General features: G+C 46.4%; 1 long non-coding RNA gene across 1 annotated transcript; it reads right to left on the bottom strand.

Annotated features, from left to right (window-relative positions):
- Positions 1-342: 342 nt before the first annotated feature.
- Positions 343-10853, bottom strand: LOC142827646 (uncharacterized). Its single transcript, XR_012902348.1, has 3 exons — positions 10721-10853; positions 4784-4937; positions 343-709 (listed from the first exon to the last, which is right to left on the bottom strand). It is a non-coding gene; the product is annotated as an uncharacterized LOC142827646 (long non-coding RNA).
- Positions 10854-11474: the final 621 nt, after the last annotated feature.

Below are 11474 nucleotides of genomic sequence, written 5' to 3'. Positions count from 1 at the left end.
TAGCAAGTTTACACTCAACATGAAACATTTTTTTTATTTTTGTCATTCATGGCTTTTCTAAACTTTAGCAGCTCACAGACCCTCCTCCTGTCTGCAACCCACCATGACAGCTCTGTAATGGACCATCCTCAGAGTAAGCTCTTGTGGGCTGTAGCAGTGTGTTCTCAAGGGAAAGTAAGTAGAAGACAGAGCTTCTTCACCTTTAGGACTCCAGTATCCTTCTCTTTAGAATCATAGAATAAAAAAATACTAGAACGGGAAGGGAACTTGAGAAGTCATCAAGCCCAGTCCCCTGACCTCATGGCAATACTGTCTAGACCATCCCTGATAGGTGTCTATCCAATCTGCTCTTAAATATCTCCAGAGATGGAGATTCCATAACCTCCCTAGGTAACTTATTCCAGTGTTTAACCACCCTGGCAGTTAGGAAGTTTTTCCTAATGTCCAACTTAAACCTCCTTTGCTGTAATTTAAACCCATTGCTTCTTGCCCTAGTATCAGAGGCCAAGAACAATTGTTCCCCCTCCTCCTTGTGACACCCTTTTTAGATACTTGAAACCTGCTCTCCCAGCCCATCTCAGTCTTCTCCCTTCCAAACATGTGCCAGGCTTCTTTCAATTCAACCAATGGCAGCAGAGTTGGCAAGGTCTCTTCTGGAAAGGATCCTCGGGTGTAAGTTTTCACTTCAGTTTGCAGAAATGGTCTTGCCCTTTAGAAGAAAAACACTGCTTTTCTTAATCAGGTATACGGCAGCCTGTGACAACAAGATACGGGGCCAATGAAGACGTCCCATCATCTCTGGTATTGGCACGCTCACTACTGGTCTATCCAGCTATGTAGACACTCTTCTCAAACTCTTCGTAACCAATACCCCCAGCTATCTCCGAGACACTACTGACTTCCTAAGGAAACTACAAAACATCGATAACCTCCCCAATAATACCATCCTTGCCACCATGGATGTAGAAGCTCTATATACCAACATCCCACATGAAGACGGATTACAAGCAATTAGAAACACTATCCCAGAGGACACTACTGCCAACCTGATAGCAGACCTATGTAACTTTGTTCTCACCCACAATTATTTCCAGTTTGAGAACAACTTATACCTCCAGATCAGCGGCACAGCCATGGGTACACGCATGGCCCCACAGTATGCTAACATCTTTATGGCTGACCTAGAACAACGTTTCCTCAACTCCCGTCCCCTTTCACCCCTCGTCTACCTATGGTACATCGATGACATCTTTATGATCTGGACGCATGGCCAAGAAACACTGGAGATATTCCACAGAGATTTCAACAACCTACACCCCACCATCAACCTCAGCCTGGACCATTCTACACGAGAGATCCACTTCCTGGACACCACCGTACAAATCAACAATGGAAAATTAGACACCACTCTCTACAGAAAACCCACCGACTCATACAGTTACCTACATGCTTCCAGCTCCCATCCAGAACACACCACACGATCCATCGTCTATAGCCAAGCCCTTCGATACAACCGCATCTGCTCTAATCCCACTGACAGAGACCAGAAGCTTCAGGATCTCTACCAAGCATTTATAAACCTCAACTACCCACCCAGAGAAATAAAAAAGCAAATTGAAAGAGCCAGACGAATACCTAGAAACCATCTACTTCAAGACAGACCCAAGAAAACCAACAATAGAACACCACTTGTCATCACCTACAACCCCCAACTTAAACCTGTCCAACACATTATCAATAAACTACAGCCTATATTGACACAGGATACCATACTCAAAGAGGCTCTGGGAGACAGACCCATAGTCTCCTATAGACAACCACCTAACCTCAAGATGATTCTTACCAACCACCACAGGACATACCACACTAATACCAACCCTGGTACCTTCCCTTGCAACAAACCCCGTTGCCAGCTTTGTCCACATATTCATTCTGCTGATACCATTATTGGACCTAACCAAGTGAGTTATAAGATCAAGAACACATATTCCTGCGCATCCAGAAATATAATCTATGCTATCATGTGCCGAAAGTGTCCGTCTGCTATGTACATTGGACAAACATCTCAGACACTTCGCCAAAGGATTAATGCCCACAAAACAGATATCAGACAAGATCACAAAGAGAAAACAGTTTCTTGTCATTTCAACCAGAAAGGACACAGTCTTAATGACCTGCTAACCTGCATCCTACTTCAGAAGACATTCAAATCTGCACTTGAAAGGGAATCCTCTGAACTGGCATTCATGCTAAAATTCGACACCCTCCGCACCGGACTTAACAAAGACCCCAACTATCTTACACATTACAAAGATAGCTTCCCCAATTATCACCTCTAATACTATTAACTCACAGACATTTCCCCTTCCCCACCTCTAATATCATTAACTCACTGGCATTCACCTTCCTTTCCCCCCCCCCCCCCCACATCCCCCTTCTGTTCTGTAATGTGATTTGTCCTTTTCATGTGTGTTCATTTTTTTTAAATTGTATCCTTTGGTATATATGGTTGTGACTGTTTTCTTCCATTATTTGATCTGAGGAAGTGGGTCTGGCCCACGAAAGCTCATCATCTAATAAACCATCTTGTTAGTCTTTAAAGTGCTACATTGTCCTGCATTTTGCTTCATATGTTATCTGGCCGCAGAATTTTGTTTATCAGGTGGGGTATGTCTACACTACATAGACGCTACACTAGCGCTCTGCTAGTTCGAACTTAATTCGAACTAGCGGAGCGCTTAGTTCGAACTAGGTAAACCTCATTGTACGAGGACTAAGCCTAGTTCGAACTTACTAGTTCGAATTAAGGGATGTGTAGCCCCTTAATTCGAACTAGTGGGAGGCTAGCCCTCCTCAGCTTTCTCTGGCGGCCACTCTGGCCAACACCAGGGAAACTCTATTGCCCCCCTCCCGGCCCCGGATCCCTTAAAGGGGCACGGGCTGGCTATGATTCCCGTGCCAGGTGCAAGCCTGCCAGCACCCAGCCAGCAGACCCTGCACCTGGAATGGCTTGAGCCAGCCACCCGATGCCCTCCAGCCCTCCCCTCTTCCCGGGACCAGGCTGGCGGCTCCCGGGAGCTTGCTCAGGACCGCAAGAGGCGGACACCCGCCTGGTCCAATGCAGACATCGTGGACCTCGTCCACGACCTCTGCACTAGGCACAGGAAAGCGGCCGTCTAGGGCAGGAGAGCTGCCAGCCTGGCCACCCAGGAGCAGGTTTGCATGAAAATCAAGGTGGTCCACCGAGACCCCCGACCCTGAGCCCTGAGCTTAGAATGGCCGTACTGGGTCAGACCAAAGGTCCATCTAGCCCAGTAGCCTGTCTGCCGACAGCGGCCAACCCTAGGGACCCTGGAGGGGATGGACCAAAGACAGTGACCAAGCCATTTGTCTCGTGCCATCCCTCTCCAGCCTGCCACAAACTTCGGGCAGGGACACCACTCCTACCCCCTGGCTTATACCACTCCATGGACCCAACCTCCATGAATTGATCTCACTTCTCTTTAAACTCTGTTCTAGTTCTAGCCTTCACAGCCTCCTGCAGCAAGGAGTTCCACAGGTTGACTATTTGCTTTGTGAAAAAGAACTTTCTGTTATTAGTTTGAAGACTGCTACCCATTCCTTTCCTTTGGTGTCCTCTAGTCCTTCTATTATGGGAACTAATGAAGAACTTTTCTGTATGCACCCTCTCCACCCCACTCGTGCTTTTATAGACCTCTATCATATCCCACCTCCATCTCCTCTTTTCTAAGCTGAAAAGTCCCAGTCTCTTTAGCCTCTCTTCATATGGGACCTGTTCCAAACCCCTGATCATTGTAGTTGCCCTCCCCTCTTCCACCCTCTCTCTTCCCCTCTCCCACCTCCTTTTCCCAGTCTCCCCCAGTTTTGTTCAATAAAGACCGATTCCATTTTTGAACACAATTGTCCTTTATTTTGTACATCAAGAACAGGGGCTAGGGAAGGGTAAGTGGAAGGAGGTGAGGGAGGAATGGGGTACGCGCCCCTGATGGGGAGGACTGGGCTGGCTCTGTGGGCTTTTGGGGTGGAAGCTCTCCTGCAGCCCCCCAATTGCCCCCTCTCCCCAGATGGCAGCCTGCGGCAAGTGCAGCCGATCTGATGGCCGAGTGCTGTGATGTGCCCAGTGTGGGTACTCGGGGCAATCCAAGCCAGGACTGCTTTGCAAGCGGGGCACCCCTGAGAACTGTCTGTCCAGGGTGGGGGTCGGGACCCTTTAAGCACAGCCCTCGGCTAGCCTGACACAGCAGCTCCATGCTCTAAGTCCTCCTCTGATGCCCTGCCGGCACTGCTTCCGGCCATCCTTAAGCCTGGTTCAGGGTCCACTTAATGTGGACATGCTAGTTCGAATTAGCAAAACGCTAATTCGAACTAGTTTTTAGGTCTAGCTGCGCTAATTCGAATTAGCTTAGTTCAAATTAGCGCTGTAGTGTAGACATACCCGTGGAGAGGATTTGTTTGTGTTATTAAAATACAAATTAATTCCACAAGTAGCTTGCCCTATGGAATGACAGACATTTCTCTCACACACACAAAGTGAGCAAATGTTGCCTTTTTTGCATGCTTCTCAAGAAGGCCAAAAACAAAACTTCATCGTTTGCTTGCACACAATGAAATCACAATTAAACAACATGATGGGGGAACAGGCTACAAGAATAAACATCTTTATCACATGGTGTTAATCTGAATTGTTTTCAGTGTGCAGCTGACATGTGAGGGAGATTGTGCTGATGTTGAAAGAAGATATAAATCAATACCTAGCACTTACCTGTTATTTTTCATGTTCAACGTTCTTCACAAAGATTAGGGCAATCCACTTGTGAAGAGTTCCAAAATAGGTACAATGTCAATGTCTGTTTAGAGGTTGATTTGGTTTCAGTTTTACGGAAGGTGGAAAGGATAGGATGCAGGGATCAGAGCACCTGGAGTTATACAAAAAAAGGCAGGAAGAAAATGACCTATGCACCTAAGTTTCTTATTGTAGATAGGCACAAAACAGCCTCAGTCTGACCTTACTGATCTGCCCAGTGTCTCAGCTCATATCTTAGGCCCAATGAGGTTAACAAAGTAGACACTCTCCTACCTATATTGCCTATGGGGCTCAATATGATAGGTGTACTCAGAGCATGGCTAATCTTCAAAAAAGACAGGTGGGAAAAATCAGATCCGAAGGAGAGGTGGTGGTGTTTATGACCATCCCAGAATAGCCAAACCTCCAGTGGCTAAGGTATTCACCTGGGATATGAGGGGCCTGTTTTCAAATCCCTGCTTTGCCTGATTTGGAGCACGAACTTGCAGCCAGGCCCCCCACCTCCTAGGTTAGAGTCCTAGCTACTAGGTCATTGATTCTTCAAGGGTGGGGTTCTCTTAATTGCTGTGAGGCTGTTGCACTTTATATAAATAAATATTGATTAGACTCAAGAGTAAGGGTATGTCTACACAGCAGTGTTATTTTGGAATAACTGACATTATTTCAAAATAGCAAAATGTGCGCCTACACAGCAAGCCATTATTTCAGAATAATGTCAAGCTAGAGGTCTTCTTACTCTGGTCCTGTAACTGTCATTTCATGAGGAGTAAGGGAAGTCAAAGGAAGAGTGTTCCTCTTTTGACTTCTTGCTGTGTAGACAGCACCTACAGTGGAGTTATGCTATTTCAACTTCAGCTACGCAATTGACATAGCTGAAGTTGCACAGCTTAATTCGACTTTTGCCCTGCTGCGTAGACGTGTCCTAACAGAGATTACCTCTAAAGCTTTGTGGTTAAGGCATTCCCCTGGTTGGTGGGAGACTGCACTTCAAATTCCTGTTTCACATCAGGCAGAGGGGTAAATTGAATCCAGATCTCCCACAGCCTGGGGGAATGCTCTAGCCCCAGAGCTACAATTTAGAAGGTGGGGAACCACTTCCTCCATTCATTTTCTGTGGGTTTAAATCTGTCCAGAGCAAGTCCAACAAATTGGAACTCAAAGGTAAAAAGGGCAGAGGAATGCCTTGTTTCTGAATCACTGGAGTTTAGGCAAGAATCAGGTACCAAATTGCTAGGCAGGGTCTGGTCTTAGGTATACACATACCCCACTGCCAAAATGTTGCTGCTTTGGGGTCTTTAGCACTGGAAACTCAGCAACCTAGAGATTTTATCCACTCAGAGGATTAGGTGGCAGCTGAAAAGAGATTCTGTGATTGCCAGTGTGCCTAAATGTATCACTTCGATGTCTGGCTGCCACTTCAGATACCTAAGTCTGCCTTGTGAATCCCAAACACCAGCGTTTCTCAAACTATGGGTCCTGACCCCCCGGGCCACTTAGAGGGGGATCGCAAAGAAATTAGAGGGGGGTCGCGAGCCACTGAGAGGGGGGTCGTGGTATCACAAGTTTGAGAACCCCTGCCATACACAGAGGACATCACAAGCTCACCACATGCATAACAGGCTGGCAGGAAGATCTCACAGGATACAAATCCCTCCTTTCAGCATAATGACTGATACCAGGAGAATGGAAGAGAAAGAAGATGCGGTCAAAGTTTTCTACGTGGTTAGTTCCCTAGCAACTACTGCAGATACATACAGGCAGAGGTTTTGTTTCCATTTGAAGTCATAGCACATATTGTTTTTTCAGGCTTAATTGTTAATTATTTTAGCTTTCCCACATACATCACTGTATATGCTCTTTATTAATTAAGCTATTTATTGGAATTAGTGATAAAAAATATTGAAAACCGCTTCATTTGATAAAGCAGCTGAAGTGAATATTCAGGCAGATAATTCTTTTCTAGCTTTGCATGGTGAATAGATTTTTACATTGATTTCACAGTCACCCCTCTGAAACCTCCTCCCACCCCACCCCCGGGGAAGCAGTATGTCTATTGAATTTTATGCCTCTCTTTTCTTCCCCCTCCCCCTCCTGCAACACAACCTGCCAAGCTTCATTCACTGGGAAACAGGAGCCCTCATTTTAGATTAATTTTCAAAGGCAGATATTTAACTCTGGGATGATCATTTATATAAGTCCCATAAATGCACTAGGAGCCTGACATGCCTAGGAGGCATTTTGCTACGCGTTGCTGTGGAATAGTGAACCTTACGCTTTGTTTCCACCCCTCCCATCCCCCAGTTCACATTGTCACAGCTTGGCAGGCCTGCTAACAGCAAACACCATCTAAGAGGAGTGAACAGAAGGGTCATCTCCACCAAGAATGAAATGCTGCATAGCCCTAGCAAGCTCTCCAAGGGCAGCAGAGGCAGGGTATGATGCATCTCTCTGCAGTGTGTTTCTCCGGAGGCAGAATAGGGGTTTATGGGTCCGTGGACAAGAGCAAGTGCTCCCCTGCACACACTTCTTCCACCTGCTGTCCCCGCACTGGGGAAAGGGCTGCTCTACCCACCCTGCACTCCAGTTTTGAGCACTGGGGTATCCCCAGTTGGCAGGAGCTCTGGATGAGTGGAGCGAGGGAAGCCCCTGTGCATCGATTCTGCATGGGCAGGTGGAGCGGGTTGGGCCACAGGGGGTATCCATTTCTCTGGGGGTGGGGGAAGGAAGGGAAGCTGGGCATGCTCCATTGGCCCCACTGCATGTAGCTACTATATCCGCAATATAATTCAGTGGAAACCGGAGCTTCAGAACACACCCAATCCAATCATAGTTAGAGGATTCAAATGGCAATGCCCAAAGGAACCCATGGAGAGATTGAGAGGCCTGTCCACTTCCCAAGCCAGATGTTTTTACCTTTCTGCCACCTGAAACTTTAATGCCAAGTACAGTATCAAATGCTAAAAGCTAGAACAGGAGTGAACAGATGCTGTAGACACGTAGAGGGAGAGAGCCAGAACAGAAAGAGGAGAACAAACTCTTAAATGTTTGGTTTACTTCAGTGGTATTCGGACAGGCTGACAACCCTGTGGTTGCAGGGATCGTCTCTAAAGTATCTCCAGCTGTCTTAAGTCAGCCCTCCTTATAGCTAGAACAAACCACCTAATTTCATTCTTGTTACTACTTGCTTGCTTCACTTAAAACACAATTAGGTACTCCAAAGCTTTCCCTGTATAGAGCGTATTCCATCAGACACGTTCACCCAGTTGAGTCAGTGGGAGGCACAGGAAGGGTTAAGGGCCAAGAGTGAGGTTTATAAGCTCATAGACTCATAGACTTTAAGGTCAGAAGGGACTATTATGATCATCTAGTCTGACCCCCTGCACAGTGCAGGCCACAGAATCTCACCCACCCCTCCCAGAATAATCCTCTCACCTATATCTCAGATATTGAAACCTTCAAATACTTTGAAGACCCCAAGATGCAGAGAATCCTCTAGCTGTGATCTGTGCCCCATGCTACAGAGGAAGGCGAAAAACCTCCAGGGCCTCTGCCAATCTACCCTGGAGGAAAATTCCTTCCCGACCCCAAATATGGCGATCAGCTAAACCCTGATTGGGGATGGGGGATTCCTGAGACTAAATTGGCATTTCAAGACTCAGGCTATGTCTAGACTGCAGGCTTCTTTTGGAAGAAGCTTTTCCAGAAAAGATCTTCCGGAAAAACTTCTTCCAAAGAGAGCATCCACACTGCAAAAGCGCATTGAAAAAGCAATCTGCTTTTTCGAAAAATAGTGACCACACTGAATGGACGCTATCTTGCATTTCAACTATGATTACTATGGACAGAATGGCCACCAGGGCACCTGTGATTTTTCCTCTTTCCTCTTCTTTTGAAAGTACTCCCTCTTCCCCATCCACACATGCCTTTTTTTTTAAAAAAAAAAAAGGCTTCTTCCTCATAGAATGAGGATTACCAATGTCGGAACAACCCCTCTGTTCTTTCAATTTTCTTTCCAAAGAAGGCAATTGCAGTGTGGATGTAACTCATGTTTTTTTTGTGGAAAAACGGTTGTTTTTCTGAAAAATGCTTGTCAGCGTAGACATACCCTCAAACTAGAGAAAGTGGAAGTGAAAAGGCTTTGAGTTCGGATAGGCATGGTGGATATGAGAGCTATGGATAATAAGCGGGGGGGGGGGGGGGTTCCCAAACTGGTTATCTCTGAGCCTGAATATGAGTTTTGGGGTGTCCTGAACTCAAGAGGGAGGTTGTTTCTGAGCAGAGCTAAGTTGGGTTGGAAGAAGCATGAGATTCTAGAGGAATTCTGAGCCTGGGGGAGTGTTGTTTGGCAGGGTTTAGAGAACAGAGACAAGTTGAGGGAATGGGGGAAACTGCATGTGTAGGTGAATGTGGGAGGGAACAAGTGTAGGAGCTAGAGTGGAGGGTCAGGCATGCACCACAGAAGGAATGGGCCCGTATTGTGAAGGATCACTACTGTTGTCTCTTAGCACCCCCCCTGTTTCTTTCCCACTGTGAAAGTGCAGATTTGTGCATTAGGAGACCACAGACACCAACTTCTGCTCTAGCAGGGGAGAGGATGTGCACAACCCCCTGGCTCTGCCCCCAATCCACCCCATGCCTATGCCCCAACCCTGAATCCACCCTCCCCTTTCCCCAAGTGTAAAGTAAACCTCAATCTTTTTTTCCCTGCTGGAGCCTCTGAACGTTGTGAAACAGCGGTTTCACAGGGCAGGTGGTGCTGGGAGGAGAAAGAGTAGATCAGTGGGACTGTCTGTGGGTGGGAGATGCTAGAGGCAGAGGGGGAAACCAGGGGAGCCAACAGACTCTGCAGGCCACTGGGCAAGATGGGGAGGGAGGGCAGTTCTGTGCTTGTGGAAGGGGCGGGGTCAGGGCAACCAACCCTGCCCGGCATGTGGAGCCCAGCATGCCCCATCTCCAGTCCTCAGCACCTCACGGAGAGCACAGTGTGGTGCTCCAGCAGCAATTTAAAGGGCCCGAGGCTCCAGCCCCAGGCTCCTTTGAATCACCAAGGCTCAAGATAACTGCCCCCTTTGCCCACCTCCCCATGTTGGTAGGCCTGCAGGGGGGAGGGGTTGGCTGCCGATGGGTGCGGTCCACCCACTAATTTTCCACTGTGGCATGGGTGCTCCAGCCCCAGAGCACCCACGGAGTCGGCACCTATGAAAGGGTCAACATGGGGCTGTTTTTTGCTCATGCTTCCTTCAGCAAAAACACTTCACCCTGAAAAACTATTGATATCCAACTGCACTTTGAAATTTTGGTCAACCTGTATGGGAAGGGGAGGGGAAGGGGCAGGGGAAGGGAAGGACGCAATGGGACTGCACTTCTGACTGCCCCATGTGCCATGATCAATAATGAGCTATTCAACCTGAAATGCAGACCAAGCAGCTGAAATAACTTTATTCCATGCAGGGCAATTTAAAAAGTTCCTGGAAAGTTTTACAAGCCCTTCAATTTTCATGAGTGATCAATATTCTGGAGGAACACAGTATAGAAATATTTATATTTTTAGAGGACTTAGCATTTTACAAGTGCTTCTCTTTGGAGGCAATTAGGGTTTGTACTTGCATGGTGCCAAGAACCCTGCAATAGTTATAGAAATACTTTACAACTGCAGAAGAGCTTCAGGCTCCATGAATTCCAGTAACTCACAGTAGAATGCACGAGTAAAGGATCCCTACCAATTAAAGGGGAAAAAAGGGTTTGAGAGAAAGGCCACGTTTCAAATGCTACACTACATTATACTTCCAGTTTTCTATCAAAATTAGGTATTTTATTATCCATGTTTTAAAAAAACACATTAAATATTCACATGGCTTCTGCTTACAATTTGAATCTGATCTCATTTGACATTACCTCCACTCCTCTCGCTCTGACAGTCATGCCAGGACTTGCAAGTTGCCATTCTCAGACAGAAAATCTTCAAAAACAGACTGTGCAGAGAAACTGCTGAGCCGGAATTCATACGCAAATTTGATACCCTGAAACAAGATCTAAACAAACACATGGAGTGGTTCTCACATTACAATAGCTAGTTTCCCATTTCCTTCTCACCATTGCTGGAGATGAGTCACATCCATTCTGATTTAATTAGCACTGATGTCACAGTCCTTCCTTCCTCCCCCTCTCTCTCCCTCCCTCCGAGGATCCTATAGGCCATGTCTAGACTACGTTTTGATTTCAAAAGAGGATATGCAAATTCTATGGGAATTTGCATATCTTCTGCCGATTGCATTTTCGAAAGAGGATCTTTTGAAAGTGAAAGTAGTCTGGATGCGTTTTTTTCGGGGAAAAAAAACCCTTTTTCGAAAAACCACGTAAACCTCTTTTTTTAGGAAGAGCGTTTTTTTGAAAAGGGTTTTTTTTCTGAAAACACTGCATTCAGACTACTTTCACTTTCAAAAGATCCTCTTTCGAAACATTTTTGTAGTTCACCTTAGCTTATGCTCTAATACCCTAATAAATTTGTTAGTCTTTAAAGTGCTACCAGACCCCTTGTTGTTTTTCCTGAAACAGACTAACATGGCTACCTCTCTGAAACCTGACAATCCCTTTATTTCATAAGAACATAAGAATGGCCATACTGGGTCAGACCAAAGGTCCATCCAAC

This window comes from Pelodiscus sinensis, chromosome 3 (genome assembly GCF_049634645.1).
Source record: "Pelodiscus sinensis isolate JC-2024 chromosome 3, ASM4963464v1, whole genome shotgun sequence".
In the NCBI taxonomy this organism is placed as follows: domain Eukaryota; kingdom Metazoa; phylum Chordata; order Testudines; family Trionychidae; genus Pelodiscus; species Pelodiscus sinensis.
The sequence above is the reverse complement of the archived record's forward strand: the minus strand, read 5'-3'. Positions and strand labels throughout refer to the sequence as shown.